Below are 12543 nucleotides of genomic sequence, written 5' to 3' on the forward strand. Positions count from 1 at the left end.
TTCTTGTTTGGGTGTGTTTGGGGTTTTGGGTTTTTTGGTTTGATTTTAATGCTGAATGATTTTATTTTCTTCCAAACAAGCAGTACTAGTAGTAGAAGTCTGATTCTACTCTAGTGACACTACTACTAGACACCACTACTACTTCATCAAAATCAGAAGGGGTTCCTCTTCAAATTTTGCTTATTTGCCTTTCACAGCACTGCAGATATTTTCCAGTAATACAAATTATTTTCCAGCTCAGTATTTTCCAAAGTAAACATGCTACAACTAGCATCATTGCTCCTAGCCTCATATATTTTCTGCTGGTTTTCTTTTCTTTTTCAGATTGTTACAAGGTCAGAAAACAGATATTTTTCAGATATTTGAGTAGATATTTTTTTCTTTTATTTTTTCTTCTTCCATAAGAATATCCAGTCTGGATTAAAAAAAAAAATAAATTTAAGAAGCTTGAAACATGTCAAAATTGACTGAAAAGAAATCTACATTATTAATTCCAAAGTGCTTTCCTAACAGCTATGTTTAGATTTTCTGTTTAAAAACCTGAGAAACAGAGGAAACATATTGAAAAGAGATTTTAAAAGGATATTTCTGTTCTGGCCAGTGTTGATAAGCAGTTCAGTTCAAACAAGCATTCTCTGTGAGAGCTGATAAAAGAGAAAATGGAAAGAGAAGGCATTTGAATGCACTTAAGGTAATTTCCCTTTCAACTTTGATCTACAGATGGAAAAATTAAGTCTATATCTCATCTCAAAATCAACTTTAAATAAAAATGTATTTGCAATTTGGATACAAATTCTAAAATACTTTCTCATCACCAACTTAACCTCACAGCTTGATAGACTTCCCTTTTCTATACACAGATAAAGAATTATCACTGCTGGAGAGGGCTGGAAATTTGCCAACACCCCAATAAATAGGTCAGGAAAAGATAGGAGGAGACAGAGCAGTGGTTGGTGGTTTAAAGAGTGATAATGGGAAAACATACATCCATGGGGAAGAGAAAGGCCTGATCCTTCCTTTGGGGTGTATCCTATACTGTTAGCAATTTCCTCTGTTTCAAAACTGAATTTGCATGCTCTAATTGCTAGTTAAGTACATAGAATTGTACAGATCTCTTCGGATTGTTTCTCTGAAAAATCTGATCAAGATTTTTTCTTCAAAATCGATATCATATTCAATTTATATCAATTTCACCAGTGCACAAGGTACTTAATGTTGGTGAAATGATTAATTTATTTCAGCTGATACATGATTCTTTTATTAGTTGTCCTTTGGTATCTAAATCATGTCATTCTTTAGGGGCTGATACTATTCCAGCTTGCCAGAGAACTTCCACTGACATTAATGAGAGGCAGATCTGTGAATTTATGACAGAATAGACTTAGCATGAACATTGCTCAGTTGGGGTAAGTTGTCCTTATATTTCAGTATTCTGGGCCTGCAGAAGCAGCTCTTTATTAATCAGTAATGCCAGCCCATTAAAGTGTTACTATTTACCATGGCAGGGAGGTTTCCAACTGAAACCATTCTATGGTTATGGGACTGTAAGAGTTTCATCCTTCAAAGCTGAATAAATTGTCATTTCATGTGATGATGAAGAAACAGGAAAAAATGTCAATCTGTTCCTCACTCCACAGATCTTAGGGCTGATTTCTTCCATGATAACAATCCCATGGACATAAAAGAGTATTCTATTTAATTTCAGTTTTGTACATAGCTTGCAAGACTTCTGGTTCTCTAAACAGAATACGCTTTCTAGTCACTAAATTACTGTGTATGCATGGAAAAAGGTTTGGAACTGAAATCCTATATATATTTCTATGGAAATATATATTAAATAAATAATATATATATTTAATAGATAATTGAATATAAGTAGAGGTATATATAACAATATTATTAATTATATAAATAAATATGAATATGAATATATTTTAAAAATTTCTATGGAAAATGAAAAGTAGTTCCCCCAGATAGCAGGCTAACCCTCTTGGCTCACCACAAAACATAGAGACTTTAACTTGCTAATTAGATAAGAGTTAGTGAAAAAAGTAAAGAAATATATAAAATATTATGGTATTGTAGGCATGAAATTCAGGATGTCAGGCTTACATCTTGGGTAGAAACTACAGGGTTGAAGATGAAAATGCAGACAAAGGTCAGCACTCGGCTATCCCCTTTTATCAGGCATTTTTACCTGGTATCGGACGTTTCTCATCACCAGTCTCGGTATTTACATTTTCTGTCAAATCTCAGTTCTGGTGTCATGAATTTTAAGCTCCTTTTTGCTTCCAGGAGGTACCATTCACAAAACAGTGAATCAAATTTTAACAAAATTTCCCTTATTACTTCTTACGCTGATTGAATTCCTCAAAAGCTACAGCAATATCTGCTTTCCCTCTTTTGTCTGACTCCAAATGGGAAGAGAGGTTTTACCAGGTTTTATGCAAACACACAAACCAAGAGGCACCTAGTAAATGAAGAAGAAAACTCCTCACTTCATCAGTGGCCATATGCGTTCCTGATTCTCCAAGATTCCACAGCAAACCTACAGATTAAAGAGCCAGAAGAAAATCAGGGTGGTAGAGAGAAGTGCTGAGAGCTCAGCTCACCATTCCCTCCCATATTCTGCTCCTCCATGACAGGTAAAAGGGAAAGGATGAAGACAGAAACTGTGAGCTGCTTCTGCTCTGCCTTCCAGCATCCCTAAGAAACTATCCCAACAGAGGGGTTTAACAGCATTGAAACATACTGAATCATCCGAGGAACCTTAACTCAGGAAAGAAAAATCAGAATATATATATTTATATATCTATTATGTTAATTACTTGGACATATGTGTATGTAATTCTTTCTTCCTGTCCACATTCTATATCTATATCTATATCTATATCTATATCTATATCTATATCTATATCTATATCTATATCTATATCTATATCTATATCTATATCTATATCTATATCTATATCTATATCTATATCTATATCTATCTATATCTATATCTATATCTATATCTATATCTATATCTATATCTATATCTATATCATCTATATCTATATCTATATCTATATCTATATCTATATCTATATCTATATAATCTATATCTATATCTATATCTAATCTATACCTATATCTATATCTATATCTATATCTATATCTATATCTATCTATCTCTCTCTATATATGTATATATAAATATATATATAAATATATAAATATATAAATATATAAATATATATGCTTGGACATGCAGGCACACAGAAACATGGACCCACCTCAGGATAGTTAGCAGTTTGATTTGGCTGTTGATGTTTTCTGAGCAGCAATAAAGCTGCACAGTTGGGTCCCAAATCCTTCTTCACAATAAGTGCCAGTCTGTCTTATTCGACCTGCTCTTGTGTTTCAGAAGTTTTCAAAAATTATGGCCATGTTAAGCAGCCAATGCATTGTCTTGGCTTCTAATATTTTCCTCCATTTTCAGCTGAGTTAAAAAAAAAAAAACAAAAACAGTTGAGAATTATGTAATTCTGAATCAGTCCTGTCCTTTAATTTGTCAAGATTTTAGAGTCATTCTCAAATAATTTGGTTCTCTGGTGATTTACTGAATTCTGAGCTTCTTGGTCAAATACCACTACAATAGATACCTGTTCAAAACCACCAATTAATAACAATTAGTATAACAATGCCACATGTCCAAATCATTTCATTACAACATGGTGAAAAATTACTTGGCAAATGGCACAAAGACAGTTCTATTCATTACTTTTCACTGCAGAAATCAGAAAATATTATTTAGGATATGAATACATAATTTAGCCAGATGGCTTTTCCTGCTATTACTGTTTAAATTAAAATGAATCCTGATCTTTGAACAACCTGGCTATAAGTATTAGGAACCTCTCCATTGCTCACCAGTGCTTTTAAAAACCATGTGGGTTCACTGAAAATGTTCTCCCCTCTCAAGAAGCTGAGTAATTACTTCCAGCAGGAAGCAACAATCTCCTCACACCTTTGTGTTTCTCCTGTGCACAGAATCTCTCACCAGGCTAGACTACCCAGACCTCTCAGCACCTCTTTTATTCTGCCATCCAAATGTCACTCCCAGCTATTTTAATCCTGGGCCACATTAAATATTTGTGACTGTTTTAGATAGTAAGTAGGACAAGTTATTTTCTGCAGAAATAGTATTTACTGTGCATGTGGGTGGTTGTTTTTATTCCTTGATTTATTCCACAGATGGGGGGTGCTGGGTCTTCCAGCCTGGGGAATGTGGCCCAGGAATTTACATCTCAGGGGGGACAGCACGCTGATCACTAGCTGCCAGTGACAGCTGGCAGAGGTCACTCAAGAGTTAAAGATGAATAAAAGGGTCTAAAACATCAATCTGGAGTTTTATGGAGTGAAGCTTGTTAGAGGATGTGACATCCCATTTTGCAAAATTGCAAGCTGATGGGTAATACTCAAAACAATTTCCTAACAGAAAAATGACTGCATAAATTTAAGGTAGGAATAGAAGCAATCTGCTTTCTAAAGCTAAGGGAAAGCTGTTTTCATGCAAGCTGCAATTTTAAATTAGTCAGATTTGAGAGACTGTTATTAGCACAAACTGAATAATAATAATAAAAAAAAAGAATACCCAAAACCTTACCAAAAGAAGACCAGTTATTTCAGAGACTTTTCTCAGTGTTTCTGTAGATTCACCAGATTGACTGGCCAAGCATAATCACAGTGAGGGACTTAGTTATGCTTGACAAATCAGAGATTATATGGCTCTGTTTATATACTCCTGAAGCATGAACTCCCTCTCATATTTAAATTCTTGTTTGCTGGACTTCATTTTTTTATTTATTTAATTTTTTCATTTATTATTTATTATTTTAAAATGTGGAATAATGTTAATGTTTCTTGGATCTGAAAATACCATTATACAACAACACTTCCATTATCCCTAAAAATTATAGCAGAGACTTATATAAAGGGAATTGGAACAAATACCAAGAGACTTTTAAAGCAAAGCATGTTCTGACTGACTAGATCAGTGTAAAAAATACCAGTGAAATTACTTCTCTTCAATGTCCAGTTTTGGCCTACTACTCTACGAGTTCAATAAAAACAAATTAAGATCCCAACTGTACTTCAAGGAACCGTGTACAGAGTTTTACATGGATAATGCAAAACATTGAGCATTGAATGATGAAACACCCTCTGCACATTTCTGATTCTACTGAGATATAGTAAAAAATTACTTTTAATAGAAGAAGCAACTAACACAGGCTTCTTATGCTGGAAATATTCTTAATATTCTAGGTTTTTACTAAGAACCTAAAGATTGCTCAAAATTAATACATAATATATATAATTCCATATTAATTACATTTTATATATAAAATTAATATATTGTCAATATAGTGTATATATTATAATTCATATTATCTATTAATATATTGTATTGATATAATATATGATATCATTTTTGTTGGCATAGGGATCAGATAATTGTTGTTTAAAAATACTAAACTTCCTGTGGTGTACTGTAATGTACTAGGTTGTAAGTACCTAGCTAGGGCTGCAGCTCAAAATTAAAATAAAATATACAGACAGTGTCAGATTTCAGCCTTTCTCAGCAGGGCAACTTTAACAAAGCTCTGAATTTAACTCGCCTCTGAATCATTCCCCCCAAAAGTCCCTGAACAAAGTTAAATTTACTTTTAGGAACCATATTTTCCACAGCTTTCAGGTCTTTCACATCTCTTTCCCGAATCCTTTGTAATGCTTTGCTGGAACTAGAGGTGGAATTCCAATAAAACCCTTGTCACTGCAGGAATAATACAGATGAAGCATTTTCTCCCCACTTCTAAAGGATGTTCCTCTAATAAATTAAGGATTACAGCTGCTGATTTTAATATAACTCTGCAGAACATACTGACAGCTCCTGACAGTTTCATTCTGAATTTTGTTTCCACGAATGCAGGATATCCAAAACCAAATTATGCATCATAAAAAATACATTAGGATTTTTTTTCCCTGATATTACAGATACCAGGCTTTGGATTCCAATGCATTCACTCTCTTAATGAGTTTTCCTAGTGCATAACAGCAAAATAAATAATTCTTTGCTGCTTATGGCTCATGAAGGAAAGGAAAATGGAACAGATTCAAGGCCATAAAACCTGCTCCCAGGAAGGACTAATGCAAGTCAAACATCCTGAGTGGCCTCTCCATTTCCATAATGAATAAGCCAAAGAATTCTGAAAGAACCAATTTGGCTGACAATTTCAAGTGACAAGTCCAGTCATCACTCATGCTTCACCAGTGCCAGTGCCTGAAAATATATCCCACACCAAGCCTTGATTCCATTTCTCTCATCTGCTACTTACAGCAGAGCATCAGAAGCGTCCTTCAAGTTTCCCCTTTCCATCATGATTATTCATGTACCATAACAGATACACATGACAAATCTGTGCAGTAGCAAATTCCCTCTAGAGAATGCCCCACAGGTTTGGTCTGAGCTCTGGAGGCTGGTGAGTTTGCACAGGATAAAAGACAAAAAGCCTACAAAGTAAGCATGGATTCTTTTAATGAGCCTGCAGCTCCAGAAAGGTTCAGAAAGTCTATTCAGTGTCAATCTATATCAAGCTGGATTTAGGAAACATCTGAGAGACATAAAAATTATATGGAAAATTTACTTGGTGAATTTCCACATAAATTATTCTTGGCTTGCAGGCTTCCCAAACCAGCAAAAAACTCAAGATGCTCAAGTAGAGGCATCTTGGAGACCCATTTCCAGTTTTTCACAATGTTTAATATGAGATAACAATGGGACTGGCTTTCTACATTTTTACTATAAAACCAGGAATCCCAAATCCTTGGATTTTCAATTATAATCCCAGCTTTGGGATTTCAGACAGCCAACAGCAACAATAACACTAATAGCTTCAATTTCTTTCTTCTGTTCCAGAGTTCTTGAGAGAATATTAATTTAAGAAATAACATATATTTGGTTTCCATAACAACATTTTTTGCATGGCAGTAATTATAGAAACAAAAGAACCCTGCCATTCCTACTGTTCTCTAGCAGCCAGTTCTGTCCTCAGACAGCATTTTTAATTAGCATTTTAAGAATAAGCTGATTTTCATATGGTACACATTGGGGTTTGGGGGCTTTTTTAATCCTCAGAGTATAGCTTTTCTGGATTTATTCTTTTTTTTTTTTTTTTTTTTTTCCCCCATAGAGATCAGACTTACAAGTTCAGTACATCTCCCTTATCTACATCTTATCTACATCCTTCTGGGTATTTCAAAATATCTTCCCATATATAACCAGCAACTTGTTACATTCCTTCTGTTACTGGTGTACTACCTGAAGGGTCATATACTGTTGAATATCCCTTCAAATTACCAACAATTACTTACTCTACCATATACTTCATTCCAGTGTTACATTTAGGAAGGGCTGGTACAGCATCCAGGATGTCAAATGGTCCTGATGAGGTCCTAAGTTCATTTTTAGAATTAAAGGTACTGCATTTTCTGCAAGTACCAGACAGAATTCCTGGTTCAGTTATTTTTTACTAAAATAGAACTGGGTTAACAGAAGGTAGTGTGCAGTTGGTGTCAAAGGAATGATGTGTTCAGAAAAAAGGAAAAAAATAAAAGCAAAAGTAATGACTTTTCTATTCTAGGTTTGCTTTAAAGAGAGACAAAGTGTTTCTTTCGTCTATATCCTGTATACATCTTATATATACCTGTATATATATACACACCTTATATAGCCTGCATAAATCTGTATATATATTCTATATCCTGTGTATAACATCTTAATGTTATAATATCCTGTATATAACATTTAACAGGTTATAATATCCTGTATATAACTTTTAACATATAACATGTTATAATATCCCCATCATAACACCTAAGGCTTGGGGTCTGTTGTTGGAAAAGTTCCATAGTCATGGCAAGGACACTGATTTATACTTTTTTAAAAGTCTAATGCAATTTCCCGGGGATTTCATAACCATAAAGGGCTCCATCCAACAGCCTCCTGCAGTAGGGTCCTGTCTCTTTTTACCCACTGGCTTCCCAGTCTTTCCCAGCAGGGGAAAGATGGATGGCAAAATACATCATTACTGTGATGCTATACTGATTTCTGCAGAGGAAAGTAAGCAAAGAAGCCATAAAAACATCTCTACTTTTGATTTTCTAGTCAAGGAAGACTCACAGAAACTGATGATAATAAAAAAGCAGTTCCTTAGTTTACTTTCTTAGAAACACTACATAGTTTTACAGGTGGTTGTTGTGGATGGTTACTTTGTTTTGAATTTGTGCCCTGTTTAATGTCTGCTTTTACAGAATATGATCAGCTACAAGCATAAGGCCTCCCACGAGTGGAGCACTTCAAGATCCTGCAACCTGTGGGTTTTATTCTCATTTGTGAAAGCACTGACACATGAGAACGGTTTGCATATGTAAAGGGGGAATAAAAAAGTGAAATTCATGGTCACTGAAACTGAAACCTTCCAAAACATCTATGTCAAAGAAAGCTGCTAGCATTCACTCATGAAGGGGTCAAATACATCAAGTGCACATTGAAAAAAAAACACTTATACTCTCAAGGAGAAATGATATTCAGATTCTGGTTTTAATGGCTGCCCCATATATATATATATATATATATATATATATATATATATATATATATATATATATATATATATATACACACACATTTTTTTGCAAAAAATATGTGTGTATACATATATGTGTGTGTGTACAGACACACGTGGTAATTATAGAAAATTTGCTAAATTCTGCTAAATCTAAATCTGCTGCTGCTGTAAACCAGAAGAGGCAAAAATACAAAGCAGTTTCTAGAGTGACCAGTGAATGCCATTCTCCACAAAAGGCAGTGAAGCAATTCCAGCAAAAAGAAAAAAAAAAAAAAGTTCAAGCAGAAAAAATTATGCTTTTGTACTTTAGAAAGTGTAAAAGCATGTGTTCAGCCCTTGCTCACCAGAGCACACCTGCCACTTTTGTATCCTATTTCTAGCAATAGTTCAGATCCACTTGCATAGAAAAAACTGGGGCATGTTACACATAAAGAATTCATATTTTTGTAACTTTTACTTCAGCGTGCACACCTACCTGTGTGCAAAACAGAACTAACCAAAGACATTTCTTCAGGTGGCAGAGAGAACAACCTCAGGGTAAAACCTCTTTTCTAGGGTACCACTGCTGACATGAAGTAGTAGTTTTCAATATTTTTCTTTGTGAAATGCAATGCCATTTGTAAAGAATTTAAATTGTCTGTAGAAACAAACCCCTACATGGTATGTGCATGGGGATTACTTTCAGTCAAAATCATTGCAAGTAATTGAAATTATCTGCAGAAACAATCTCCTATATGGAAAGTGCATGGAGATTATTTTCAGTCAAAGTCATTGTATGATTTCCTGGAGCACTAAAAATAAGGCAGATTTCACAGAGCACAGCTTTCCTCTTTGCTTTTTCTTTTTTAAACAGCTGTTCACCATATAACCCTAGCAGCTACTAACACTTTGAAGGCAAACAAAGAGAAACCCATCCTTCCATGCCTCTGCAGACAAACTGCAATAAACCCTTCATCTCATAATCCATCAGGCATTATTGGCTCCATGCATGCAGAGGGATGAAGCATTACCTGGTGATTGTCCTACACAGCATTCAGACCAAGCATTCATTACACCATTCTCGTAAAAAAAAAGAAGAAACCAAAACAAACTGTTTTGCTGGGGAGCACATGATGCAAATGGGTTTGCCTCCATGATCCAGGTCTGTAAAAAAAAAAAAACCTGAATGAATTTTTGTATTTTGTTACTCTTAATTACATAGAGGGCCACAACACTTGAATGGGAAGCAATACATTTCTTCCTACCACCTCCTTCTCTTTCTAAACAGCTTGTGCAACACCAAAAGAGCAGAGGAAAGGGAGCAGATGGTGAAAGATGCACCCTTTAGTAGAGCAGCCCAAAGCCTCAATTTAAACACTCCAGAGAAGGCCAGGTGCTCAGGCAGCTGCTGGGGATCACAGGAGCTTTGTCAGGCAGGCTGAAATAATCCAAGGATCCCAACACAAAAGGCTTTTGATCTACCTGTACCTCCACAAGGTTGACAGGTATTTAATGCCTTTTACTGCCGGGTTAAGAATTCCCCACCCTTTACATTCTGTTAATAATACTGCTTAACTGAAGTCAAATAAAAACTCCTTGCAGTACCTACAAATATAGGTACTTTGTGCAAGATGCAACAGAAAATTCTTATTTTAGAAGAATGCATACACATTCAAATACCTTAAACACATTTTAGACAATGTGCTGTCTTTCCCAGACAGAACTTTTCCAGATTTCTCTGCAATTCTTTCCAGTCTCAGAGTTTCAAGGACTCCTGTTCATATAGGAAAATTTAGAGCATTTCCATTCAAATAAATCTCAGCATTAACATATGCAGCCCTCATCCTGAAAATGAGGTTGCCAGGGGATTACAGTGTGCTATTCCAAGAGAAAAATAAGACACCAATTCCATATGGTATAAGTTGCTAACTAGAATCAAATGTAACTATAAAGATCTAGTCACAAAAATTGCTTTTCTTAATGAAAAATAAGAAAAATAAGAATTTTTGTTATATTTTAAACAGCAGGAATTACTAACTCAAGAGCACAGATATTACTTTGAACACGCAGGAAACATAGTACTTTTATAAAATTCTGTTGACAAGCTCCCCATGGGACATTTATTTTGATCCTGGGTGCACCAGTGCCTTTCTCAGGCATCACCACAGCCACAGGTAGATCAGCTGGATGTGCCCTGTGCCTCCAGAACCACAAAGGATTCCATAGGAGTAATTTCTGAGAATAAATGCTTCTCCCACAGCTCACTCAAGAGCACTGCATCCATTCATCACTAAAAAGCTGAAACTTTGAATACATAAGAAAAATATAATCTCCTCAATCCCTCCTCTGGATTAACACCATTCTTAAAAAAAAAAAAAAAAAAAGGTTTGAACAAAAAATATGGAAAATAACTGCCATATGATGAAATGGATTATTATATTTACAGTCATGAGAATTTTCCCCTTTGTTTAAAAATTAGTCTCCTAACATCGGACATGACCATTTTCCTCTGAATATGTCTGGGAGTAATTCATAAAGTATCCTAGCAGGAAAAACATACCAAAAGAGAGGTGAAGCATTAGTCAATCCTAAATTAATCTCATTTTGTAGCAGATATTCCCTCAGTTTAATACAGAATGAATCATATTTTACTATCCTTCTAGGATAGTTATGTAAATGGAGAGTTCCTCAAATTTTATTCTGTGTATATAAATAACATATGTGAATATTTAACACTTTTACAAATATTCTTTTTTTTCAGTTTAGAGCTGCTGATAATGCACATAGTCCCAAAATGAGAACAATGTTTGTTTGGATTTCTGAGACAAAGGAGACATGTTGTTACTATATAATGTGTTTTGCTTTGCAGAATAGAAATACAAATCAGATTATTTTAGATAATACTACAAGAAAAACTTGTATTAGTGCATTAAAACCTGGAATGAAAAAATCCTAAAGAAACATTTGAAACTATTTGATATGAAGAAACTGTAGTTAGTGGATTTCAGTTTGCAGCCTTCCTTTCCAGGGGTCTACAGACTATTTGAAGAAGGGATCCACAAAAAAAATTGTTATGAAAAACAGTGTAGTGTAAGGACAAAATATTTGGGTTTATTTGCTTTAAGATCTGGCAAAGAAAGAAACACTTTAACACTATTGGCTTCCCTCAGATGAAACAACACTTTTTCTCAAATGGGCTTAAGAAATCACTAAAAAAGAAATAAAAAATTCAAATGAAATTTCCTTCCTCTCTAAAGAAAACCAAGGGTTTACTTCATAACCAGGAGATCATGAATGGTATGGAGGCTGATAGTGGGAGATAGAGCCCTTCATTTCTTTAAGCTGTGCTCTAGAAAATTAAACCCAGGCCTTTTTGCAATGCTTCATGTTTCCTGCTAGAAAACAGGGAAATCACTGAAATAAAATGATTGTAAAGTTCCAAGCCAATGGTCTGGGCAGAGAGAGGGGAGGAGAGATGCTGCCTATCTTTGTGAATTGAGCTATAATTTGTCTACCTGTGATATTTTAAATTTTGATACTTGTAGATATTATAAGGAAAATAATTTCTTCCCTCAATTCACACTAATCAAATGCACACACCTTCTATTGTTTAGACATAAAAGTGAAATATGTCATTTATGAGGCTTAGAGTCATAGGCTGAGCTGAACTTAGAGTTGCATTCCTCTCACACACGATGCCCCAGGTTTCAGCTTTTATGTTTTCACATTCTGTGCTGCCTTAGTGTGCACTTCTGAGCTTCACATGAGGGGATGCTGAGCTCTGCACAGAGCAGGGACACAAAACAATTCCTTCTCCAGCTGGGCACCAAGGACAAATGATCCAAATCTCAGCCCCAAGAGCACAAACACCGTGGGCTGGAGAGAGAAAAAC

General features: G+C 35.0%; 1 long non-coding RNA gene across 2 annotated transcripts in view; it reads right to left on the reverse strand.

Annotated features, from left to right (window-relative positions):
• Positions 1 to 45: 45 nt before the first annotated feature.
• LOC140684223 (uncharacterized) overlaps positions 46 to 12543 on the reverse strand; it is a 35114-nt gene continuing 22616 nt past the window's right edge. Inside the window, exons 2-5 of one of the 2 annotated variants that reach the window (XR_012056167.1) lie at positions 9683 to 9815; positions 3279 to 3484; positions 2499 to 2548; positions 46 to 644 (exon numbers count right to left, since the gene is read on the reverse strand). This is a non-coding gene — a long non-coding RNA (uncharacterized lncRNA). Of the gene's footprint in view, positions 2549 to 3278; positions 3485 to 9682; positions 9816 to 12543 lie in introns of both variants that reach the window. The other variant, XR_012056166.1, reaches the window with a different exon arrangement.

This window comes from Taeniopygia guttata, chromosome 5 (genome assembly GCF_048771995.1).
Source record: "Taeniopygia guttata chromosome 5, bTaeGut7.mat, whole genome shotgun sequence".
In the NCBI taxonomy this organism is placed as follows: Eukaryota; Metazoa; Chordata; class Aves; order Passeriformes; family Estrildidae; genus Taeniopygia; species Taeniopygia guttata.